This window comes from Ixodes scapularis, unplaced genomic scaffold, assembly GCF_016920785.2.
Source record: "Ixodes scapularis isolate PalLabHiFi unplaced genomic scaffold, ASM1692078v2 ptg001200l_1__unscaffolded, whole genome shotgun sequence".
Lineage (NCBI taxonomy): Eukaryota > Metazoa > Arthropoda > Arachnida > Ixodida > Ixodidae > Ixodes > Ixodes scapularis.
The window spans coordinates 2,627,884-2,653,462 of record NW_024610116.1 but is presented as its reverse complement, the minus strand read 5'-3'; positions in this window follow the sequence as shown (position 1 = coordinate 2,653,462).

Below are 25,579 nucleotides of genomic sequence, written 5' to 3'. Positions count from 1 at the left end.
AGAGACGCTGCGATTGTTCAAGAATGATAACATTAATCACTTTTTACAGGTGAGGAAAACGCGTCAACATTCGCATCCTTCATTCACATATCTTAATAGAGAACGCACCAATAATACCTTGGTCTTGAACACACACAAAAAATGCGCAAAATGATTTTAAAAAAAATCTGGGCGATTTTCGAGGACACAAGTGGTAAAAAAACACCACTCTAGTAGAAGTAATCAAAGACGACGGCACGAGCGTTTCTCCTCTCTTGAGATTTCCGCCGCAACACCCCTGCATGAGTAGATGGATCTTTGCTTCTAGGACCTGCTGGGGTATCATCGCGACACGAGACGAGAATTCAGTCAAGAATAGCGCTCTACGCGAAACAATGAGGTTCCACCATGCCTACCATGTCAACGATCACCAACGACGCCATGTTTTTCAGCAGAGAGCAGGAACCGCAAAACAGGGAGGCGCAGTCTCATCTTTCTCTTGCTTCGTTTGGAACACGATAGATGACGCATAACGCGGCGCATCATACAATTTGGCAATCTTCGCTACATTGCCAATTATTGTACAGTGTGGATCAGAAAAATTTAACAAGACATTTAAGAATCATTTGCCGGATAAGAATTGTTTATGAATGCGGTGCTGGTGAGGTTCGCTTTTATCCAATAGGCGACGTGGATTTGATGACGTTCTTTGGTATCGCGTATACACCGCAGTGAAAGGGCAGAGAGCTTTCGAAAAAAAGAAAGTATAAAAGAGTCGGTCTTTTCTTTTAAAAGTTCTTCAGCGATAATTTTTCGGGGCTTTCTGTTTTTTGTGTTTTGTTTTCTTTTCGCGCCTTTTACGACGTGCGGTGGATTAAATTTGATTTTAAATTGTTTCATGGGCCATTTGAACACCCCTCAATAGAAGGGCTTTCGTCTTGCATCCATCCTGATGTATCCTAGGGGTCCAGCCGTCAGGCCGACATGACAGGCTTGGAACACTTCCGCTGGAAAACTTGTGTGGATAGCCAACAGCCATGACGAGTTGTTGTTTCCGAAGTTTTCTTTGTAGAAACGTAGACTTCACCAACGTATAAGTTTGTCAGGTCTGGTGTGAATACTTGTAGAACAGGATTTCCTTGTTCCTCCATATACTCGATGGGTGCGCTAAGCTTAGTGTATTTTCATTGTAGTTCTGCCGTGTCGCTGACGTTCACTGCGCTAAGAAAAACATCGTCCAGGCCGTCGTCGTCGATGTTCTCGATTAACAACTCGACAGGTGCTCTCGACAAACCGTCGGCGACTCAGTGCTTACGGCCGGACACGTAGACCACAGTCATACCAAATCCTTGGAGTCAGAGACTCCACCATGCGCGACGTCCAGATGGGTATCTCAGGTTCGGGAGACAGCAGACCAAATGGTCGTCGGTAACCACGGAAAAAGGACTTCCGCACACGTTCGGACGAACCTTTGTTACAGCCCAGATGACGGCAAGGCATTCCTTCTTCTTCGTGGAATAATTGCTTTCCGCCTTTGACAGCGTCCGACTTGCGTAGGCAATTACTCGCTCAGTTCACTCCGGCCGCCGGACGAGTGCCCCACCCAGTCCTGTGTTGTGGCGTCCGTGTGAAGTTCCGTCTCCGGAGACTGGTTGAAGTGACAGTGGATCAGAGGTGTCTGGAAGCGTCGCTTCAGCTCGTCATAAGCTTGCTGTTGCTCTTCCTCCCACTTAACCTTCACGGCATCATTTGTGAGATGTGTCAGCGGAGCCGATATTTGGTGAAATCTCGAACGAAGCGTCGATAGTAGGAACGAATTTCAACAGACCTCTGAAACGCTATTTTATTCGATGGGTGGGGAAATTCGGCTCTGGCGAATGTTTTCGCTTGACCAGGCCGCACACCTTCGCAGCTCATAACGTGAGACAGCAAATTCATTTCAGCATGGACAAACTGACATTTCGTTAGCTTGAGCGTGCCTCCAGCCGAAATGATGGCGTCCAGCACAGCACGAAGAAGTCTCAGGTGCGTTTTGAAACCTTGAGAAAATAGTACAATATAGTCGCGCTAGACAAGGCACTTCTGCAATTTCACGCCAGCCGGCACCGTTGCCATGACACACGGAAGGTCGCTGGGGATATGCAAAGTCCGAAAAGCATGACTTGAAAATTGTACAGCCCATCGAGTGTGACGAAGGCGATCTCCTCACGGTCCCATTCATCGACTTCGATCTGCCAGTAGCCACTTTTCAAGTCCAGTGATGGAAAGTGGCGGCAGTGGCATAGACGGTCAAGAGAATTATCGATGCGGAGAAGAGAATATACGTCCTTCTTTGTTACAGCGTTTAAGAAAACGGTAGTCTATTCAGAATCTGAAGGTTCCTTCCTTCCTTAACAAAGCGACTGGAAAGTCCACAAACTGCTTTACGGCTAGATTTTGTAACCAGGTGAACATCCGCGACGTGGCAGCACTAAAGATTTATCACCCGGATAATGAGTTTAACACGAAGTGCGCTTATCGGCAGGATTTCATATAAAAATGTCAATCGCGAGGGTGACAAATATAGTCACATACAGGTCGACGCAAGATAAAGCATGTACAGCCCTAGTTGGCATTGCGTAGCTATCCATAAAGGATGACATTCTTAGTCAAGAATAATCATCCTAACTCAAGATTCGGAAAAATATAGTAACAAACGAGACCTAACAACCTGCTCATTGAAAGTTCAACCCCCGATCTTGCATTCAACAGGAGGCATCTCAAACTGCAGCTCTCCAGCGAGAAGAAAAACAAACAAACAATAAAGCAGGCAGTTCCTTACCTTGAAAAGAGAGGCGAGTTGTCGCTATAGCTTACCAGACGAACCCCGCTGGACTGCACCTTTCAGCCAGCCGCCGCCCGCATATATTATCACAAATGAAGGCAAGAAAACGATGTATCATCAACTTTCAATTATGGTTTAATCGGAAAACGTGTGGTAGAAACAAAATGGAAGGACGCACGTCAATAAAGCAGCAACGAGCGAAGGTGCATCGACGGGACAGCTGGCTATTGCGAGTGTAAATGAGTTAATAAATCGCCAATACCGCGCTCGGCTGCTTATCATCATCATCACTCGTCACCTTGAATATTCGACCCCGAATGTTCAGTAGTTCGCTAGGGCAAGACTTACTTATCTTATACACTCGCAGTATGCATACTCAAAAAAATTCTAGATGCGCGGAGAAGCGTTTCTTTTTGGGCGTACACGCGGCATTATGTAGACAGCTTTGAGCGAACACAACTGTGAATACGGTCATTTGGGTAAATCATGAAACAGGAGTGTATCAAACATCTACACAGGCGAATTTTTCGGACCACACGAATTTTTGGGGTCCATGCGAATTTTGTTTAATCCGCGCCAGTTTAATTTAAATCATAATTTAAACGCTACAATGTTTAAAAAAAATCACTTGCTCAAATTGATATTGGCATCTTTGTTGTTTTTAATTGACGCGGTGTTGCTTCTTGATGGATAACACATTGATGCCATGAGAAGAAAGCGTTCGAGTTCTTTTTAAAGGTCGTGCTCACTTACCTAAAAACTGTGGTACTATTTTATGCCCACCGCCATCAGGACTTTGCACAGTAGTGATAACTACATTTTCGGGCTTGGACAGATTGTTTTGTAGATATGTTATCAATCTGTTTGACTTGCATTTGTACTTGCACTTGTCTTTCATGCCTGAAGACAAACACTTCAAGTAAAAAAGGTCTGGTACAGGGTGTTTTTTGTTGCTCGGCGAGGTGCCCATAGACCGCTGAAGTTAACTCATTTTGATAGACACTGGTCGTAAGAAAATAAAATCTGTTATATATTTATTTTTTTTTATTTATAAAACAAGTGATACGCCTGATGATATAATAGGCTCAAGCCAGCACATTTCATTGAAAAGCAGAATGGAAAGAGTTAAAGCAAATGACGAGGGTCAATTTGGCTGAAGGAAATGGGACACCAAAGTTAATTTGTCGTTTGAAAACACACTGCAGGATGTTATTTTACTCGAATCATGTCACGAGAAAGTAAAAAAAAAACAATATGTTCTTCTGCGGTTGATTCGATTGAGCAAAGGATTACACCAATAAAATTAAAGAATGATGCGTTAGACCACTTGACTATGAAAAAGCACTAATTTGTCAAACCGAAATTCTTTATGAATCACTGTACCCCACTGTATAAACTGTGTGTGCTCAGTGTCGTGTTTGTGCGAAAAGAGGTACGTAGTCTTCAATTGATTTTTGACCTGGAAACTAACTCAATATACAGACCAAATCACCACCGGCTTGCATCACAATGCAACCTTTGTAACCACAACTCTCAATGCTTTTTTAGCCTTTTGCACTCACCCTCCTTTCGATCTCTGTCGAAAGGAAAACTAATAAAGAAACATAGAAAGAAAATAAACAATGGGATGACAAAAGGACAACTGGTCCTGATATCTTAAATTACATATTTTCCTAATTTTAGTTAACTCTACCTAGACGCGTCATTGAACTTCCAGCTTTTGCTGAAACAACGTGCGTGGGCGTCTGACTCGTCACTTCTGCGAAGCTTCTCGGGAATAGCACATCCTCGGAGCAGTCCACGTCCACGCACACACTCGCCCAGTCGAGCGAACCAACGCAGGAACACTAAAACAGCACACGACACAAGTCACCAACGGCAAGTTCAGATGGCAGAAATTAGTAGCTCACAGAATCTGGCTGGCCCCGACATCCAGGTTTCCAACTGGTGTGCTCGAACGAGGTCTCCTGGGAAGGCCACCGTCATCGGTTTGCCCTCGCTGGTGACGCCAATAGAGCATGTTTCATTACGCTGTGATCCAAGCTAACGCTCTCTGGGAGCCTGCGCTGCGTACCGTTGCGCATGGCGATTTAGTATAGAGCCCCCAGCGCAGCCAGCGTCGGTCAAAGCTATCGGCCGCTTGCGCTCATCGATGTTACGATTGAACATAAATAGTCATTTATCAAGGAAGAGTTCCAAAATGGAAAAATAGGCACCTGCTAGAGTTGTGTGCTATTAAAGCGCTTTCGCAAATACAATTTTGGTCGCGATTTCACTATCTGCTTGAGTCATCTTCCGCTGTTGCTATGCCATAACAAGCCCATTGCAGCATTAGCCGCAGCCCGCATGCGGAGGTGGATGCTGTTGCTGGCAGCCTATCGCTACACCTGGCAATATACGAAGGGCCAGTTTTTCGAAATCGCGGACGCGCCATCGTGCACTTCACTAAATAACACGCATGATGTGAGCGACTCTGGGAAGTTCTTTTCAACGATAGAGGACCTTCCCTCACCAAGCGATAATATTCGCGACGAAATCAGAAAAGACAAAACTCTATCCAAGGTGCTATTCTGCACAAGGAATGGATGCCATGTGAATGTAAACGATAAGGAACCTGCACCCTATTTTGCTAGATGTCACGAGCTTCAGATCGAATACGACTGCATTGCTTGGGTAATCGTGTTTTTTGTGTCGAGTTATGATAATAATAATGTTTATTTTCCGTCAAAACACGAATGACGGAGGGAGCCCGATGGAAAAAGCTAGACTATAGAAGAGGCTACCAAAAACAAAGTACATAAGTACAAACAAGCACAGCGTTATTCAATTTAGCAAAAATTAAGGTTCTGTGTACCGTCGTATGTTGCTACTACTCCAAGGCGGGCATCCAGGAGCAACTTGTGTGAATATGCTTTCGCGCAGTTGTGTGGTGACTAAAGGAAATCGATGGCATTGAAAGGCCTCAAATGACTATTCAACTGTCGACTAACTCAAAATGCTGCGCCGCGCCTTTGTATAACGCTGTGGGAGTGGCCGACGCGACGCTGGTTGAGAATTCATCTGGATTTCGGTTACAGCAACCCTCATGGCTCGCTCGTTCTTCAAGACTGCACATAATTTGAAGTCGTGTACAGGTCGGTCTTAACTGATGCCGAAAACCGTAGGGAAACTACAAACAGTCTCTGAATGTTTCAGAATACCTGGCTGGAAGTCGTATTTGCGGATAATAGCCCCCAGTTCCTTTCGACATAACTTAAGGCGTTCCTATCAGCCTATGGAGTACACAAAAAGACGTCTCACTCTTACCACGTCGCGTCCAACCTGCGTCCGTCTAGTTGAAAAGGTAAAAAAAAAGATACTGGAGAAACAACTCAACGACGAATGGAAATTGCGTGTCCGCAAGACAATTTAACATTGGATCGATCAGTTTCCTTTCCACTACAAGAACACGTCATGAACATCAAACGGCACGACACCGGCAGAAATGTTTCGCTCATCGACGCCAGGGACGAGACTAAGTCTGTTGCATTCCAAACTAATCAACGCTCTGGGAAATGAGAAGCGTCAGACATACTAAATTTTGCTTCTTACATTCGGTAGTTCCAAGTAGGTGAACCAAATTCAATCCAGGAAACTAGACCGTCTTGACAAGTGCCAGTGCGGTAAGTTGCGTCATAAGCGAGAACAGTCAAGACCACTTTGTGCACGCCACTTACTCTTAGTGACCACTTTGCCTTTCTCGGGGCAAGCAGTGATCCGTCGTCCGCTGCGCAACCCGGCCCAGACGCCTGCCGACTCATACCTGAGACTTCGCGGAGCGCCACATTGCTCGTCTGCACCAGACTGCAACATGGGTTCATTTACAGTAATATGAAACGAAGGAAGTGAACACGAGAAAACGGTGTCACAAACAGGAGTTTCACAAAAAGGTTGACCAGAAGCTGCCTAGGTTGCTTTTGAATCCCTTCAGCTGTTCCGATCCCCCTCCGTCGTCCATCTGCTACAAGAGCCAGCACGCTAAAATGAAAATTAAGAACAAAAATATCATGCGGGAAGTGATGTACTGCGTCATGGCGCAGTCTTGAGCTTTTTTTTTTTTTGTTTGGTATACCTCAGCGCGTTACCAATGCTATGGTCTGTGCTGGCTGAATACAAAATATTTTTTTTCGTTCTACTTTCGTGAGTATTTTGTCACAGAAAAAGTAATTTCATGCAGGTACCAATTAACATTACGCCTATATTATTAGAGTAATTTGGTTTTAATTGTTTCATGCTGGTGAAAACTACCGTGTTTTCCTGCGCCTTGCTTCGTGACTTACCGGCCTATTTTATTTGACAGTGTTTCACCGGCTTTCATATTTTACTCAAAAGAGCCGATTTTCGTTATGCAAAATTAAACTCGACGCACAACTCTTAAATTTTACAGAAATATACGACAAACATAAAATTCCCCATTTATGCATTTTCAGGTTATGCAAAAGCTACCTCAAACATTCATGCTTCAGTCACTTGGAGATTATCCGAATTTAATATGTGGTTATCAACATTTCTACAATGAGACACTGAAGAGTGAGACTTACAGAAAATATGATTTATTATTTAATTACCGGGAGGGCACGTGAGTACTAAAGGTAGTCATAATATAGACAAATAAATCACAGCACGATCGGAGTTTTAACGTTTTTTAATTTGCAGGATTAGCGTACCTCTCTATGTAAAAAATGTGACTAAAAACAAAATTTATTTGGGCACTGCACCAGGTGAGCTAACGTCTTTCCTATGAAGCATGCACTTTTCAATCCCGAACGCCATGACAAAACGAATAGAATCCGTTATGTGAACACGATAGCGTTAAAGAGCTCCGGTCGCAGAAAAGCCAGCCTCAGTGGCGTGGCAGAGACGCTTGCGTTGGTGACGCGACCCGAAAAGAGTGATTGGTCGATTAAGTCATGACGTCACAGCCACATAACCTCACGTAGGAATTTCGAACAACCCCCAACGCTCATGCGAAACGCGACGTCACACGTGGAACAAACGTAAATATTAAACTTGACATGTAATGCGAAATAAAGGTAGCCGCAAGTCTCAAATGATTTCACCTTATGAAGTAATTCATTTGCCTTAGAAAAAAAATTAAAGAATTTTAAGCGGGATTCAAACCTACGACCCTTCGGATGCGAGCCAAACACGCTACTTTCTAGGCCACGCAAGGCACGCTTCCATGAGGGTTGAAAAGGCCATTCGAACTGGGCCCGATAACGCTATCGCGTTCTACTCTTAAAGGCGAAGCTTAAGCGTCCCCAGGTTTTTTTTTGTTTTGTTACGACAGGACAGCTTTTAACTCAGAAATCAACTTCTCACCGCTTATTATGTGTGTATACAGGCCATTGCGTATTATTGTTTAGTTATGCAGACGCCAAATTAGAGTGAACCCTTGATATTTTAGAATAATGTATAGATCTAGAATTCGCTTCATTAATATTTAAGTAGCTTTGGTCTCATTCTTTGTTGTTGTACTTGACGAAGTGTTGGTCGTGTCTTACCGCTGTCCTGGTGTGTATTAGGAAGTGGGCTGTAGTGGTACCTTGCACGTTCTATGAATATAATCCAATAGGATACGTGCCGGCTTCCCACTTACCTCGCTGGGTTAATAGTTTTGCCACCAAATACCATTTTAATACTGTATGCTTCATGAGGTTTCGTACAAACCACGAGGTAGACGCGCATTTCAAGATAAAAGCTTGCAGAGAGCCGGCATGCTTCAAATGCAACAGTAATTACTAAAGCAAACACACCACATTCTGCTCGCTACTCAAGTTGTTTGAATAACTTTGCTTTTTGTAAAATGCTTTACCTCTGCGCATTTTTGTCTGTAACAATATATCATACACTTTTCAACAGAACCAATTATTAAACCAGAATACGAACTCGATATATTGTTTTCCAACATGAAAACATGTATAATATCAAGGGACCCGGACCCAATGTTTCCTAAAGGTGGGTGGCAAAAACTAACTTGGGCACAAGGGGTGTATGTTTGCGGTTAAAACATTTACGTCGTCCAAGTGTTTTGAGATTACTATGTATTGCCTCAGGCAACTGAATAGCACGCAAAAAAAATATTATCTTCAAGAACGCTATTAAATCGCATTTTTTTTTATTAGGACATTCATTTCTTTTTTCTTCTACGATTAAGCAGAAGCTTTAAAAAAGGGTACAATTATTTGACTGTCTTATTGCGTCCACCTCTAGAACTATAAAAAAAAGCAGCACATCGCATTCACAGCGAGGAAGAGACGCAGTCACGACACTATTATCCGTGCGTAATCCTGTAACTTGAAAAAAAAAGTTAGCTTCTTCTGACATAACCTGAAAGAGGGACGGAAAATAAAAGGCATGCAGCTGGGCTATTTGGTGGTGCACACTCGTTTGGTGGGAACAGCAATGAAAGATGTATGAGCACGACAAAAAAGCACACAAACGGGGCACTGACATAACCTATTGCCGTGCAAAAAAAAAAAAAAAGGGAAAGGGGAAGAAAACAAAACAAAAAAACGGTAACATCTGGCATCAGCTACGCCTACAGACAGTCACAAGAACTCTCCACATTTTAATTAAATCAGGCGCGTCACCTACAAGGGCAACAAAAGAGCATCTCACACACGGGTACCCTCCATCAGCCGCCATGAAATATGCTTCGTGGATCTCTCGCAGTTTTGTGTTTGTGTCGAGACAAAATCTAAATACCATGGAATGACGGCGAGCAGCCACACCTACTACAATTAAAGTCCCTTGATGCTTCTATTTACAAGTAATGACAGCAAATACTAATAACGAAGCACATACCGTAAGCAGGAAATTGCGTCATTTAGTTCACTCTTCTGCTTCGCACCCCAATCTTTTCCTAAACTCTGCACCATGACGCAGTCGTTGCTTGAAAGAATGTCGCATTTTGTAGAAACCCCTTACCTAGCACCTTCAACTAGAATGGACCGCTAGGTTGCTCAAGGGCTAAAACGCAGGGAAGAAAATGTTGCCTCTCCCTTATATTTACACAATTTCCCGTGTGATCAATATACATCCCGCCGAAGCACAGGGGGGTCTGGGGCGCAGTTCTGCTTGCACATTCAACGGCCCATTGAACAGCAGGCCGTCCCGCTCTAGTCACAGAGGGACAAAGGCGGGACAGCTTAGATGGCACCGAGAAGACCACAGGCATATCAAACCTGTTGGCCACGTGCTTGATTCAGTGGGACAAGGAATGGACATACGAGAGTACAACAGAAGGATGGCTTACTGGTTGAGCTATTTTCTGCTACTCTATATGAAAAAGAAGTTTTGTTTTCAAACGCTTTGCTCCTCTAAAGCCAGTGCCCCACGCCCTAGAGTTCTGGTGCCATGAGATCGTTCCTGTTGATTAAACTCATTTTCTTTCTTCTTTTCTTCTGGTTAAAATGTTGAGTTGTAAGTTCAGTGTCTATCCTGTGTCGTTTATTCTTCTACAGTTTCCTCAAGTTGCTCGCTGATTTGAACGATGCATAATGCTTCCCAACTAGCCCAGCTCCCCAACCTTCTACAACAGGTCTTGTGATTGGCCCTTCTTTTTTTCTAGCTCTCGTAAACCAATTGATCACATTCTCACAAGGGACTCACCAACGTCCGCAACAACCGCAGAGGGAATGCCCCGCAGAGGAAACCCTTTTAACTTAAGTCACAAACTTTAAAGCACACCTCTGGCGACACGACTTCAACAGAGACTCCCGAAGGCATGACCCGGTGATTAAACTTTTCAGCAATTATTTTTTTCTACTTTTTGTGAAGTTTATTGGTTATATTTGTTTTAAGTAATGAAAATTGCAATGCCGGGTTCTGATTTCGGGTGTCTGTGTTAAACTCGTTTCCCCATAGGCGCGGTTAAGTTTTACGACTCGGGTTATAAGCTTGCCTCTGCGGTCTTCGCCTCGGCGGTTGTTGTGGGCGTTGCTAGGTCTATTGTGAGAATTATTATGGGGTATACCACCAGACCTATTGTACTCCCGTATGTCCATGCCTTGTCCCACCGAACCAAGCACGTTTGCAATAGGTTTGATATGCCTTTCGTCTTCTCGGCACCATCTACGCTGTCCCACCTATGTTCCTCTCCGAGTAGAGCGGGACGCCCTGCCGTTCAGTGTGACATCAAGTATCTCACCCCATATAATGCGTGAGCAAGCGGGAATGTGTGCAAAATTCCCCAGTCCAGCGGCAGGGTGTATATTGTTCAGATGGGAAGATGTGTAAATATAATGGCAAAGGAACATTATCTTTCTCAGTGTTCTTCGCCCTCGGGGAGCTACCGGTCCATTATTCTCGCCGTTATTCTATACGATTAAGATTTTGTCTCGACACAAAAACAAGACAGCTAGATATATAGAATCATATTTTATGACAACACATGGAGAGGGCTCATTTGTGATTGCTCCTTCTGTTGCCCTTTTAGGTGGCGATGTAGATTTAATTCGACAGTGTGGCAGGTTCGTGTGACTGTATGTATGTGTGGCTCATGCCAGATGGTATCGGTGTGATTTTTAGAGCGCAGTTCTTAGGCGCCCGCTTCCGGCTTGAGCGGCGTCGCCGTGACCGACGGCGTAACCACGCGTTGCAGTATGGGACATTTACCATAAAACGCCACATGTGACGTCCCATGTGACGTTCAACTGATGACATCACACGGTGCTTAAATTTTCCGGAAAATTTTCCAGCTAAATTTAGAGGGAAAGGTTCACCGCTAACTTTAACAGAAAAACTTTCCGGCTACATTTAGCGGATAAATTTCCCCGCTAAATTTAGCAGGAAATTTTCACCGCATAGTTTAGTGGAATATTTCTCCGATACATTTACATAAAAAATTTTCCCCTCCATTTAGCGTGAAACTTTCCCTTCTAGATTTATCGTAAAAATTATTCGCTAAATTTACAGGACAAACTTCCCCCAACATTTAGCTGATAAATTATCCCGCTAAATTTAAGGGAAAATTTCACTGCTAAATTCAGGGGGAACATTTGTTTCCCAATATATAGCCTAAAAATTTACCCGCTAAACCCGTTATATTTAGTGGAAAGATTCCTCGCTAAATTTAGTGGAACAAATCTCTGCTAAATTTAGTGTGGAAATTTACCCGCTCGACTTAATAGGGATATTTGGCAGCTAAAATTAGCGGGGAAGTTTTCCTGCTATGCTTAGCGTAAGATTTTTTATTTTTTTTGCTAAATTTACCGAAGAGAGTTTTCGCCAAATTTAGCGGGGAAATCTTTCCGCTGAATGTATGGAAAGAATTCCCTGCTCTATTTAGCGGGAAACTTTGCTTCTAAATTTAGCGGAAAATTTGTCCCGGGATATTTTGCGGGAAATTTGCCGAAAATTTCCCGCTACATGGGAGGGGAGAAGGAAAGGAGGAAGGGTGGGTAAGGAGGGGAGGAGGGGCATACTCTCCCCCCCGTACCCTCGCCTCTTCCTCAAGAGCTCCGCTCTCATTGGGCGTTGCAGGTAATTGAAAACGTGTTTTATTTTATTTTTTTGGAAGGGGGAGGAGCTTGGGAAAGAAGCACTTACGGATGAAAATAGCCGACGGCACCTCTGTGCCGTACGCAATAGCATGTTGTCCTCGTCACTGGTATACCTCGGTGCGATGAGTGCGTCGTCCCGCACGAGAGCTCGAAGTTTCCTCTGTTTGCTTACTTCATCGTTCAAATTAACTTGAAAATTCATTTTCACATCCGTAATGTCCCTTCGATTTCCGAACTTTGCACCCATTCGAATTTCTGGAGAAACGCACATTTCTACGTCAACAAGGACTGAAAGCTAAGCGTGTCTACCATTAAAAAAAAATTTTATTATAACGCGCTGCCCTAGTGAAAAATCATATGTATAACATATTTCATGGTCCAATAAACGGATATGATTAAATAAGCTCATATAGCAACATACAATAACGTTATAAGAAAATATAAGAACAATATATGATTATATACGAACTTATAAGAAAGATATAGTTATTTTCTTATAACTGCTTATATAATTTAATATAATTATATATTGTTATTATATGTGTTGATCGGGTTCTTGTAGGCTTTCATGTGATAATAAATGATCCTATGCGTTTATTGAACCAAGACATTTTTATACGTCTAAGATTATTCACTAGTGTGGTGGGGCTTTATAATGTAACAATAGTTTTCACTCCGACTTTCGAATTGGTACGTTGACGCCTTCACTCGGTGATCAGAAATGTGAAAACAAGCGCGCACATTCTTCAGTGCAGGAGAAGTGTTTTGTATACGACATCCCTTTGACACGTGAATTTTCGTACAGTGGTAGACTAGCCGCTGCATGTAAAATTTAATCTTAAAACACAAGATGGCGGTTTCGTCGAATTTGCCTAAGGCAGAGATTATAAAGCATTTAGCAGAGTGCAACAATAGACCATATGCTAAATGGACAGCTCCGTCTAGTAGCGCGCCGATAACTACGTCCGCTATCTTGGCAGCGACTAGAAAACAAAACCAGTGACTCGACCGGCAAAGGCCACATGTAAACAAGCGACAGCGCTTCTTGCGAGAGATGCGAAGCCAACGCGTTGCTGCGTTCCGCTGCGGAATAAACCTTGGGTTCATGCGTGTTGTAAACAGGGTTCACAGTTTTTTTTATTTGTTACTTGGAACGCAGCTTTTGAGAAGAACAATCGGTAGCAACGCGAAGAAACACGCGGACGCTAAGGCGCGTCGTAAAGCCCTTTACAACAATTGAACTTGGCTATAATAATTTCACGTAGCTGTACAAAATTTGTTTCTGAACATAGGTTTTATTTTTTATTTTTTTATGCGCGTTGCAGTGCCAGCCTGCGTTTTTCTTGATGCGCAAGCAGCTCAATGTATGCGGGCGAGACCAAGGGCCAAAGCTGTTAAGCGATGCAAAAAGGTGACAGTTTTAATATACACCACCAACCATAATTGAAGATGCGCATGGTTAACAGTGATAACAAAAAAAAAATGTTACAACAAATAAAACTGATTTGTTTAAATTTGACTTCATATGAGAGCACCACAGAGCCCTTATGTTAATGTCTTATATATATAAAAAGTAATTAGATTGGAAAGCCAGAAAACAATCTTATTGCTTGCACCGGTTTTTATAAGCTTCATCTGGCGCCGTTAAACTAGGTTTGTAAAACACCCCTAAAAGTAAATAGGAGAGTTCCTTGATATAATATCCTTGAATATTTAAAGTGCAGTCATATAATATCTAAAACACAAGGGACACGGACGACGTGTCTGTTCGCTCAACACTCCCAGAGACGGGATTTTGCTGTCTCTGTTGTGTAACACCATGTTCAAGTTAGGTTCATCGCAGTGGCTAAAACCTCTATTTCGGCGGCGGCGAAATCTTACGTTGCGGATGTGGAATTGACCCAAGACGGGCTGTGCCAACTTCATTTCACAATCTAAGTTTTTGTCGCAGCCGAGGTAAACATTTTTCTTTAGTGCAAAGAAGCTTGCCGGGTAATTTTGAGAAAGCGAATGCAGTTATTCTGCCAGGGTCAAAAAAATTTTCAATATTGCGCAACATCTGTTAACTGCGCTCGAGGTCAATGCTATCTGAAACCGTTTTGAGCTCTTCGCGACGCCTGCGAAATATTGCCTATGTACACGTTTTTTTAAGAATACACAAAACACTCCACAAAAAGAAAACCCTGTAACAACTAAAAAAAGAAATAAAAAACTAACCTTCAGTTGCATGTATTGGCGTGGAGCAGGATATTGCTAAGCAGTGCGACTTCATGCGTATGCGTATCGAAAAAAGAATTAAAAGTGTCCTCAGAGATGAAAGGCCCTAGTCTTTTGTCCACGTTGGGCGATCGGAAGTCAGAAAACAATATGGTTTCCGAATCGCACTCAGTGGCATAGCATCCACGCCGTGGAAATGCCGAGGAAACCGAAACACAAGATACTTGACGCTACCAAAATGCCCGCGTGTACAGTGCTGCCAGACCACCAAGCAGTTTCGCATATCGTCTATTGTTAGCCTGAATGGTGCTGCACAAGGATTGCAAGGAAACAATATGATCAGATTAAACCTGTAGTAAATGAGACAATTAGTTTCATTTATGCAGAAAACTACGTTAGCATTTTCTTTCAAATGTCTTAGAAAAATATACCGACATTCTTTAGCAATTGAAAAGTCTATTCTCGTGCGTTTTTGCGGAGGCTAAAAAAAAGGAACAAACGCAACGTCTCACTTCTGAGACGTTGTTTGCCCCTCTTTGGCTTCCTCACGGGTTTTAGTATGTCGGCCTAGATAACACGCGGAATTTGCAAATAGGGATTTGAGGCGGGGTTTTGCGATTGTGTGATTTAGTACACCACCCCTTGCTGGGACCCAGGCCTGCTTTTTAGTATGTCGGCGTTGATAACACGCGGAATTTGCAAATGGGGATTTTAGACGGTGTTTTGCGATTTTGTGATTTAGTACACCACCCCTTGCTGGGACCCAGGCCTGCACCTCTTGAATATTACGGGGGGGGGGGGGGGGGGGGGGGGAGAGGGATTGTTTTTTTTGTAATAACTTTATAGAGGTGACCTTATAAAGTATTTTGTTGCGTCCGCTGAAGCCTTGCCCTTATAAAAGGGTTCTGTCTTCAATAAACGCTTAGCTGCTTTCGGAGACGCTGTGTGCTGCCCCTTCCTCCTATATCTTTTGATTCCTTGCCTGTCCCAGGTGAAGCAATGTCAACTTTTCACCTTCTCTCCTGCACGCTTACACTGTAGTATTTTGTTTCCTAGATGATGTTTTAGGTGTCCTTATGCATGACAATATTTTGCGAGTGGTGTGACCTCTCGCTTCGGCAAGACTACTCTCGCCGTCCCGGCCCCAGCGGTCTAGCACTACTATACTTCGTTTCAGCTTCGGTCCAAGCGCGGCCGATGTTATGAGCCAAAGGGCCAATCAAGCAGCGAAAGAGGCACAACGTCATGCTGTGCTCTCTGCAGTTGATAGGACCAGCCGATATTCCCCGTGTCTCTGTGCGTGCTCCTCCGCCGGCTAGTCTTATCAGGCATAGAGAGCACGCCATGAAGCTGCGCTTTTTGCGCTGTTTGATTGGCCCTTTGGCTCATAACATCGGCGGCGCTCGGACCGAAGCTGAAACGAAGTATAACGCCGAAGAGCCTTATCTCCGTCGCATACAGCAAGTTGGTGGTGATTGTTGCCCACCTCAGGTGGCTTTCAATACAGCTCTTCGGATGCACTCTCGTAAGTGTACAATGCCGATCTGTACTGGAAATGGCGCTTCCGTAGTCGACGAGCATAGAAAACACCGCTTTCCAACCACCCCACAGCCGGCACTGCACACTTGGCTCCGGCAAAGTGGGTTTTACGGTAGGCTATGACGATCGCACGGAGAAGAACGGTCTGTAACTCGGCCAGCAGAGCGAGGTGTCATCCTTACTTGAAAGGGTCACCTTATTCACTTTCACAGATTCGTTTAAAGGGAGCACAAAGTGCAGAGTGGCGCTCATTTCGATGTACACAATAACAAAGTAGTATACACTCATAATAGTGAAGTTCAGCTTGCTTCAAGGCAGACACCAAGAGTTTTACGAAAGTGACTAAGACTTTTGGTTAACAAGGCGGAAATAAGAGTCTGGCAATATTAAGAAACCCCTATGAATATATCCTTACGAACGGCAGGTTTACAAGTATCGAGCACCAGATGCAATTAACACATGCACAGATGCGACACATATAGGGAGCATTCGCATGCTTCACTTCCACCCTGGAGTTAGAAAACACAGATGTGTGTTTAGATTGGTGTTTTTACGAAATTGGACGTGGCGGAGATAGTTGGAGTACGCGAAAGGCATTTAAAAAAATACTAATATTTGGCTACTCTAGCCGGGCTGAATCAAAGAAACGATAAGGGCTTCTTGACTATGTCGAAGAGCATCAACCTGCTGTGCGACAATAGCAGCGAGCAGTTGAAAGAACACAGATTAATGTGGCTATCGCGAATCAGAGAGGTATGGAAAGTATGTACGCCAACGCACGCACCTTCACCTTGAAGCGCTCGCAGCGGAGACGCGAAGAGCCTAAAACGTACATACGCCCATGCACGCGCCCAGTCACGTAAAAACGTTTACAGTGTAGACCGTAAACAATCTGCTCACCGGGACGCGCGAGCGGTTCGAAACGTTCACAGTAAAACTGGAAAAATGTGAAAGGTATGTACGCAACCACACACGTGTTCACTGTCCGGTGCTTAGTTGTCCTCACAGTCGTAGCACCTGAAGGAATCGAGACCAACCGCGCTTATCGGCACGCAAAATAGAATGCTCCATTGAGGTCTAAACCAGGCGGTGCGGGTCGCAGCATGGGCAACTTTGCAAGTGCGTCACTTAACCAAGTTTATAATGACTCAATCCAGATTCACTTTGAACCATAGTTTCGCGGCAAAGACGCGAAGAGCGTGGAAAATATGTATGCATTCGCACTCGCGTTCTCTTGGAAGCACCGGATTTAGGGGAGAAAATACAACCAGAATTTTCGGCCCGCATAAATAAATTGCGCATTGCAGGAAGCTCCAGCTCTGTGAGGCTGTGACACTAGAGGGCAGGAACAAAACGCGAAATTTTGTTAGCATGGATTACCAGGATCAAAAGATACAGAAGGAAAGCAAAAGTTTTTATGAGCAGACGCACACCTAGACTTATCAATTATCAAACCTAAAATTGATAATGTGGACGCCTGTAGCATTAATAGTGCGTTTTTTTAAGTGAAATATGAAATTGTCAAGAAAAACACGATATTGTACTCTTTCTTTGCCAACAAGGTTTTAGTTTTTTCATTGAAGTAAATGCTACAAGCGCACACAACGCAATTTGTTTTAGTTGAAAACACTTGGCCGTTGTGGACGTCGGCCCATACGGATCTTTTGTTTTTCTATGGTTTATTTCGGGCGAAGTCACGTTTTCAAACTTCCACATTGGGTCGCAACCGCTAGAGTCACATTTCCCATGCGTTTCAGCTTTCAGCGATATGTATTGCTGTAAGCTGCAATCTGCAAGTTAAAAAAAAAAAAACTGGTTTCATTAATTTAGATGAAACCCGGTAAATATACCGCAGTAACATGGAAATGAACAGAATGGCGTACATGTCGCACCTAGCGAATCCTTACGCCACGTGGATTCTCCCTATAAAGGATGGTAAATGAGGTAGAAGGGAGGAATGGCAACACTGCTAATTGTTTCGCCGCCTTATATACTTGACGAATTAAAGATCATCGTTGGCATGTGACCACCGCTTTTAAGGAGGTTGCAACTACGTTGTTATTTCGTTCTCGACAATATTTCACGTAAAGCATGATATATCACACTCCAAGAAATTAATCTTTACAAGAATGAATAATAGCAAATAATTATTCAGCCGAATTACAAAGAAACCTTTGCTAAACGGTAAAAAAGGGCGCACGGGTCACTTAACTGTAGCATAGCTCTCCATACTCAAAACTTTCAACATATGAACAATGTTTTATGCCATAGCACAGCGTGCTAGGATTAAACTTTGCCTATTACGGGGAAATAAAGGCGCTCAAAGTATGTATTGATTGGTCTAAGTGTCTGGAACAGGACTTTCACGCGGTGTTAAATATATTAGTGAGTACGGACTATGCATCACATTCTAGGCCGGATTGCGGGACCACCCTCGCGCGTAGGATCAATGGAGCGATCGTCACATAGGGGTGACGAGATAAGAGTAAGGTGGAAGCCCATCACACCTCTTTCCACTTTAGCAGACCGAACACTGGAAAGAAGACGACCACTTTTTCTGTGTTTACTCTGCTCAAGTGGAAGGACGTGGAAGGAGCTATCCTCTTAGGCTTAGCCTGTAACCGAATATAGCAATTTTACTGCACCACAGCTCCATCAAATGCTTTACTTGTGGTGAATGATGTACACTCTGGACGAATTCAAATGCTCTGGAGGTGGCATGCTTTCAATTCAGACTCCTAGTCGAGAGATGAGTCTAGTGGACGTAACGAGAACCTGGAGGCTTTGGAGCTTCTGTATTCTGGAAAAAAAATATCGACTACTCATAATCGTTAATATCCTCCGATGACAAAATACAACAGGCCATTGACAAAGCCGGTCACACCGTCCTAACAGAAAGCCCTTTTTACGCACAAAGTTTTCGTCCCGAAAGCTACCGCAATCTCTAGGTTTGGCATCACTACAAAGGGAGGTCCAAATCAGCACGCGAATCGTCGCCCGGAAAAATGCAAAAAACAACAACAACAAAAAAAAAAAACACAGTGTACCTTTTATAATTTCCGCAAGCCGAATTTAGGGAAGGTTGTGTGGAACCATTTGGATCAGCACGAGAGGCGGCCAGCACTCCGGAAACGAAAAAACAGGGCTGAAAAAAAAAGAAAAAAAAAATTTACCTTAGTTTTTAAGGGCTGGAGAGGAAAACAGGCACCATTTGGGGGATTTTAGAGGGGCTTCGAGGGGGTGAATATAACAAAATCAACTGCTCCTTAACCTCCTTTCGTCTTTTTGTAGAGTTCCCGAAAAACGACAACTGCACTCCCGCCCCCCCCCCCCCCCCCCCCACACACACACACACGCACAGACGCAGACATACACACCCTACCACGCTCAAGGTTTGCGAGAAGGGTGAGGAGGCTGCACGGCCTTACTCTTCCATGGGTCTCCGGCTCGTCCGGCCTCGATGAAAGATCAATATATTCAACTTTCTACCTGAGAAGCGGGAACCGGAATTCGTCACCTTGACACCACCATTGATGTCCCTCCTCTTTCCCGGACGTTTCCGGCATACGTTTTGTGGGTTGGTTCGAACCACCCGTCTCACAATGTTTCCTATCCTGCAAACATCGAAAGTGGGCAGTATTTATCAGTAAAATATTTGACGACTCAAGTATCATTGGGTATTGTCAATGACAAAATAAGAGTAAAGTCGATGCTCCTCCCACCTCCTTTCACTTTAGTAGAGTGAACGCTGAAGAGGTGTTCGCCTCGTCTCCAGCGTTCGCTCTGCTTAAGTAAAACAAGGTGCAAGGAGCTTCCACTTTACCTTTAAGGCGCCCTGATGAGTTCACTGAGATCGCCTAAATAAGGCGGTAACTCACTCGGCAGGCTCCAAGCACCCTCGAAATTGCGGGAGCATTCTTTCCATCTAGCCCACCATAGTTCTGCATTCGATGCTCCTCGTCTTGGCTATGGCTCTCTCAATTGCTTGCGCCCCGAAAAAAAAACAACAAACAAACGTTACCATAACTTTTTTTTTTCTTAAGTACGGCATGTACGTCTAAACCTCTATAAACAGCGTTCGGAGCGCGCAGGGTTGCCAACGGGGTCCTTCGGGACGCAAAACACCGGTTTGCGCTATTCACGAACTTCAAAAGTTATAAATTAGTCAAACAATCACTGGTTTTACTAGAGTGAATGCATCTGATATCTTACAGAACGACCATCCCTTGCAATAACGGTTTACGTATAATCCGCCGTAGTTTGATGTAATTTCGTAACAACCACGTTAAATTTTTGATAAATAAATTGTGATTTAGTTTAATTGCGAGTCATTTGAAACAACTCTGCTTAAATATTTGTTAATTTTATAAATATAGGAAAACGTTTATGTTACCATGCCTCTGCATTTTTTCATTATACGTACGGGCGCAGTTCAAAGCACAACAGATACAACCACAAACACATAGTGAAAGCGCAAGTCATTGGGCCTTCACTGAATATGACTTGGTCATGGGATGAAAGGGCACATCAAAAACATAAAAAATACACCAGAGCGCTGCGCTGCTGACGTTTGATTAGTACCATTGGCTCCTAGCGTTGCCTGCGTCCGGAGTTAAGGCGAAACGAAGCATAGCTACGCATAAGTGTTTCATAACTCTGAAATAATGCCCTCACCCATGGTACAGTTTTCATCCAACTTATCCAATTTATCGATGCTTTGTTTTACTTCATGGGAGATCTATTCTGTCGGAATCCGAAGTACTCCATGACATAGCAATCAATAGGTGAATCAGTCCGAACAGAGAAAGCTGCACGCTCAAGGCCAAAATCGCTGGTAAACAGGAGAAGACACAGCAGGCTTGCCTAGGATGCGATTTTTTACCATTCCATCAAAACATTATATGCTTACCGATCATCATCTAAACACTGACTTTTCCACGTCATCAATGCTCCTTCATGCGGAAAGATGGCGGTAGGTATAGATTGGCAGGTCCGCAAGATTATTGTAGTCTGCACGATCCAGTGAGCGCCCTCCCGTGCTCAGATGGTTTCTTGACTGCTACGTCAAGGAGCAGTTCATCAGCCGCCGCCAGGATAGATCTTCCACGAAATAAGACAGTTTACGTGTTCCCGTTAAGTTTGGAGAGAACTCTACATGCATATTTTATGAGGTCGTCACCTACTCTTAGAAGGGTACAACCACCCAAAAGACATTGTTGTATTATTAACTACGGCGTGCCAAATGTTTGTTGCCTCGTTCAGTTTTGTTCCGATATCGTCTATAACACAGAAGTAATTGTCCAGTTGTTTATAAACGCATTACGTCAGTCATACACTACGCAATTTTTTTCTATTTTGTTAATTGGTCTATATCTTATCAACGATCTTTGCAAATAAAACCAAGTATCAAGCTAAAACATTTAAGGTGTTTTGTTGGTACCGAACAAAATATAATCAAGCAGCAAAAAAAAAGGCAAATGCTTCACACTCCGAGAAAACATGGCGAAAGCTCCGCTTCAGTCGCGGCAACTTTTCCAGCAATTGTGGGGTTGCTGGCGGGTTGTTCCCTAGCCTTCCCTAGATTGACACGAATTGCTGAGATCGGGTCCGGCTCGAAACGGGCGAGCAACTCGCACAACTTGGAGCAGTTTGAAGGAGCAGCAGCCAATAAGGGACGCGATATTTTTACGTGGCGCCCTCGTGGGGGTGATGATGTCAGCTAACGATTTGGTTCTGCTTTGAAATTGATCGTTTTTGGAAATATTTTTTTTTCGGAAAGATGAGTTAGTATTCTCAACGCAATTCAAAGATATAAAAACACGTTTTTTTAGCGCGTAACGGTGCGTCTAAATAGTGCGAGAAAATGCAAAGTGAATGATGATGATGGCAAGTCGTAGCAATTCGGTTGCTGCGTGTGAACGCGGGCGGCCCGTGTTGCTGATGTTGCGACGTCAAGTTGCTAGGCGAAATGGCTCCCTTTGAAGTGGGCCTAAATAACGACTAATTTGTAGCCATTGAGCTGGACTAAGCAGTATCGCGATGCAAAATGTATCGCGATTCTATATTGAAGACACTTTAGTGTATCTGTATTTCTATATCGAGATATATTTCAATAAATTATTTTGATCTCATTGGTCAAGAGTATTTACAATGGGGCGCTTACACTGTAATACTCTTCCAGGATTGTGCATTTTGTTACATTTTTTTGTGAAAATAATGGAAAAGAAAGTCCTATATATAGTAATCAGTCGCCAAAACACGAGCACTACTATCTGTATTTGTCACGAACTGCGGCTTCTGACCTATTAAGGCTCGGGAAATAATGTACAGTATGTACCTATGCATGCATAATGTATGCATACATCAATTTATATTTAAATGTATTCAGAGTTACTTTTTCCCCTTTTTTCAGACGTATATCAGGGATACCCCAGTACTTCACAGACAAATGTATCTCAGTGTCTGTTTTTTCGCCTTAAATTTTTTGTAGCTCAGTATTTGTGTTTCGGGATACCTTTGGAGGCATCTTTTCCCAGCCCTGCCATGCAACGACCTTAATGTTTTTTTAAGAAGTAGGAAGCTAATAACAATTTGTTTCCTTTTTTTGTTGTTGTTTCCGCGGGGGGCACACGAAACCTCAACAAATTTTGAATTTGGAAAACGGTGTTTTCATAAATACGCCAGCGTCCTGCAGTTTTTCTGTGTGTTGATATACAGGGTAATGAAACAAAATATCAGTTTCACGTTCTGTTTAGTTAGAAAAGTACTAAATCAAGGATAAAATAAAGCTTTTTTACAGGAGATTCGTGTTTTATTTAAACCAGATTTCAATTTTCAGACTGTAACCTGATGGTGATAAAAACAAGCTTTAATAAACCTCCGAGAAGATGCCTAAGAAAATTCCAAGAGCACTGCAAAGGTCAGGCATTCAACTACACAATCGCTGGCTGCCCTTATCCAAAAAATAGAACTAAAATTATAAGACCATTTTGAAGGTCCCTCATGCATTTATTTTAAAGTAATAAAATATTTTTGTTCCAAAACCTTCCTGTTTCACTAACGATTCATATCTTTGAACAACACCAATTTTAGGAATGAGGAAATGGTGCTGTATAACGTCAGAAATTTTTTCGCATATGTTGCTGTCATATTAGAGCTTTGCGCATATATCTGTGACACTCTAATTTTTATTAAAGTTCCAGAAACTAGATTCAGATATTGATATGAATGTCTCCAGGGGCCCAAGACGTTCTCATAAGAAAAAAAGCATTTCTCGGCGATCACATGACGTGATGGGTTTAGACAGCGATAGCTGTGCTGCTTATTCTTTGATATGACGATGACGATCGATTCACATTGCGGCCATCGTGCCTCATACGGTGATCTGATATTGGAATGGCATTGCGTTGATTTAGCGTCAATACGCTAAATTCAACAATTAATAAATAAATTGCTTTAATATCGTGATGTCTTTTTCCGCCAAATTTAACGGGGAAACTAAATTTTGGCATAAATCAAGTGACGTCAGATTTTTCTGCTAAATATAGCGGGGAGACTAAATTGGTAAATAGGTCATGTGAAGTTATGCTTTTCGCTAAATTTAGAGGGAAAGTTGATGTCACGTGACCTGGCGTAGGGATCTATAGACAAATTGGGTTCCCCACAAAATTTTCTGCGGAAACTGAAGTGCCGTATTGGTCACGCGATGTAAATTTTTTCGCTAAATTTAACGAGGAAGGTCAAAAGGCATAAAGGTCACATGACGTGAATATTTCTGCTAAATTTAGTGGGGAACCTAAATTTGTTTGTACGGCCTGTTACGTGAGACCACGTGGCGTCAATTTTTCCGCCAAATTTAGTGGGAAAACTTAATTGGTGCTAGATCACGTGACGTCGCATGATCCGCTAAATTTAGTGGCAGAACTGAATTGGTGCAAAGGTCACGTGATGGGAACTTTTACGCTAAATTTATTGGGGAAGCTGGATTGGTGCATACGCCTTGTGACGTCAACTTTTAGGCTAAATTTGGCGGGGAAAGTTTTTGTTGATGCTTACGCAGACAAAATACCGGGGATCAAACCACTAAAAGCTGGGGCTGCGAAAAAAAAATGCTTGGGGAGTAGCACGTTTTCTGCTGAAGTTTTCACTTTCATTGATTTTTTTTTTATTTTCGATACCCTTCCCCAATTGAGAAAATCTGCACCTCTATATGTCGGTCGACAGGTCCGTACCGGCTACCAGTATTCACGTACCGGCCACTCCCAACTTATACCGGTTTTTGGTGCACGTTTCCGGGTCACTCCTTATTGAATGCGGGGCATGCTGCATAGGAAGCCGACTGCCGACATGGGTTTTCTGGTCACCGACAAATCGGTAAATGGCTACAGACACGCCGGTACGATGTTATCGGACAGAGATCACGTCACCAGGCGACCGGTAGTTTCGTATGATAACGGTATTTTAATAATGGTAACCAATATACCCCCCATCGTTGCCCTGTAAGTCATATACATACAACAATAGGCTTTATCAGCAGGCCGTATTTTATACGAATTTATTGGCAAACCGTTACAGAAAAAAAACACACGGCGATCCCACTGCGGACATCACACATTCCATGACTATGTTTACGCTTGGTCTCTTGAAAATACCGATTTCCATAAGAAAAAAAAACGACCCTAACATTTCTACAGGGACCGTAAGGATCCAAGTAGCACTAAGTGGATTTTGAAAGGAGGGCTGACGTGGGTCCCAAGTCGGTTTTTCAAATCGGGTCCAAGCGGGGCTAACTTAGGCTGGTCACCTGGGCCGCCTGGGTAGACCAATAAGGGGCCTACTTCGGCAGCCGATATGGGCTCCACTCATGGGAGCCGCAGTTGGTCTACCTGGGCCGCCCACATGGGCCGCCCGCGGGGCCCGCAGGGGGTTTGGAGGGCAGTCCACAAGGGCCCCCTCAAGTGGCCCAGAGTGGTCCTACGACGGCAGACCACACGAGGTCCCTTGGGAACCTAATCACGTTTGGGGTTATTACACCGTTTTATTGAGGTAGGGCAGTGCATCCCTAATTGAGTGTGCCTTACTCTCCCGGTGTGCCTTCTGGACGAAATATTCTAATTTGGCGCATTTTGATAAGTAACAAAAAAGAAACCTCGCAGGCAAAACCAACAAAAAATAGTTATTTCAAGTGCACGAAAAACAAACTGCACATATATTAATATAAAATGTTGTTAGACAGGTGATCAGTATGCGTAGCCAGTATAGCACCGGCTACGGAGATTCAGATTTAGATTATATATTCAGAAATGTTCATTTTTAAGTCACAACAAGCACACATCGAGGGGGCGCGCTGGCAAGAAAAAAACTACAGATCACAAAAGCCGCCCACAACGTTGGCCACTCTAGTCATGCATCAAGTTTAAAGAAAATTAAACACGCAGGTGAAAAAAGGGGCTACTGCATTGCACCGTTGGGGCCT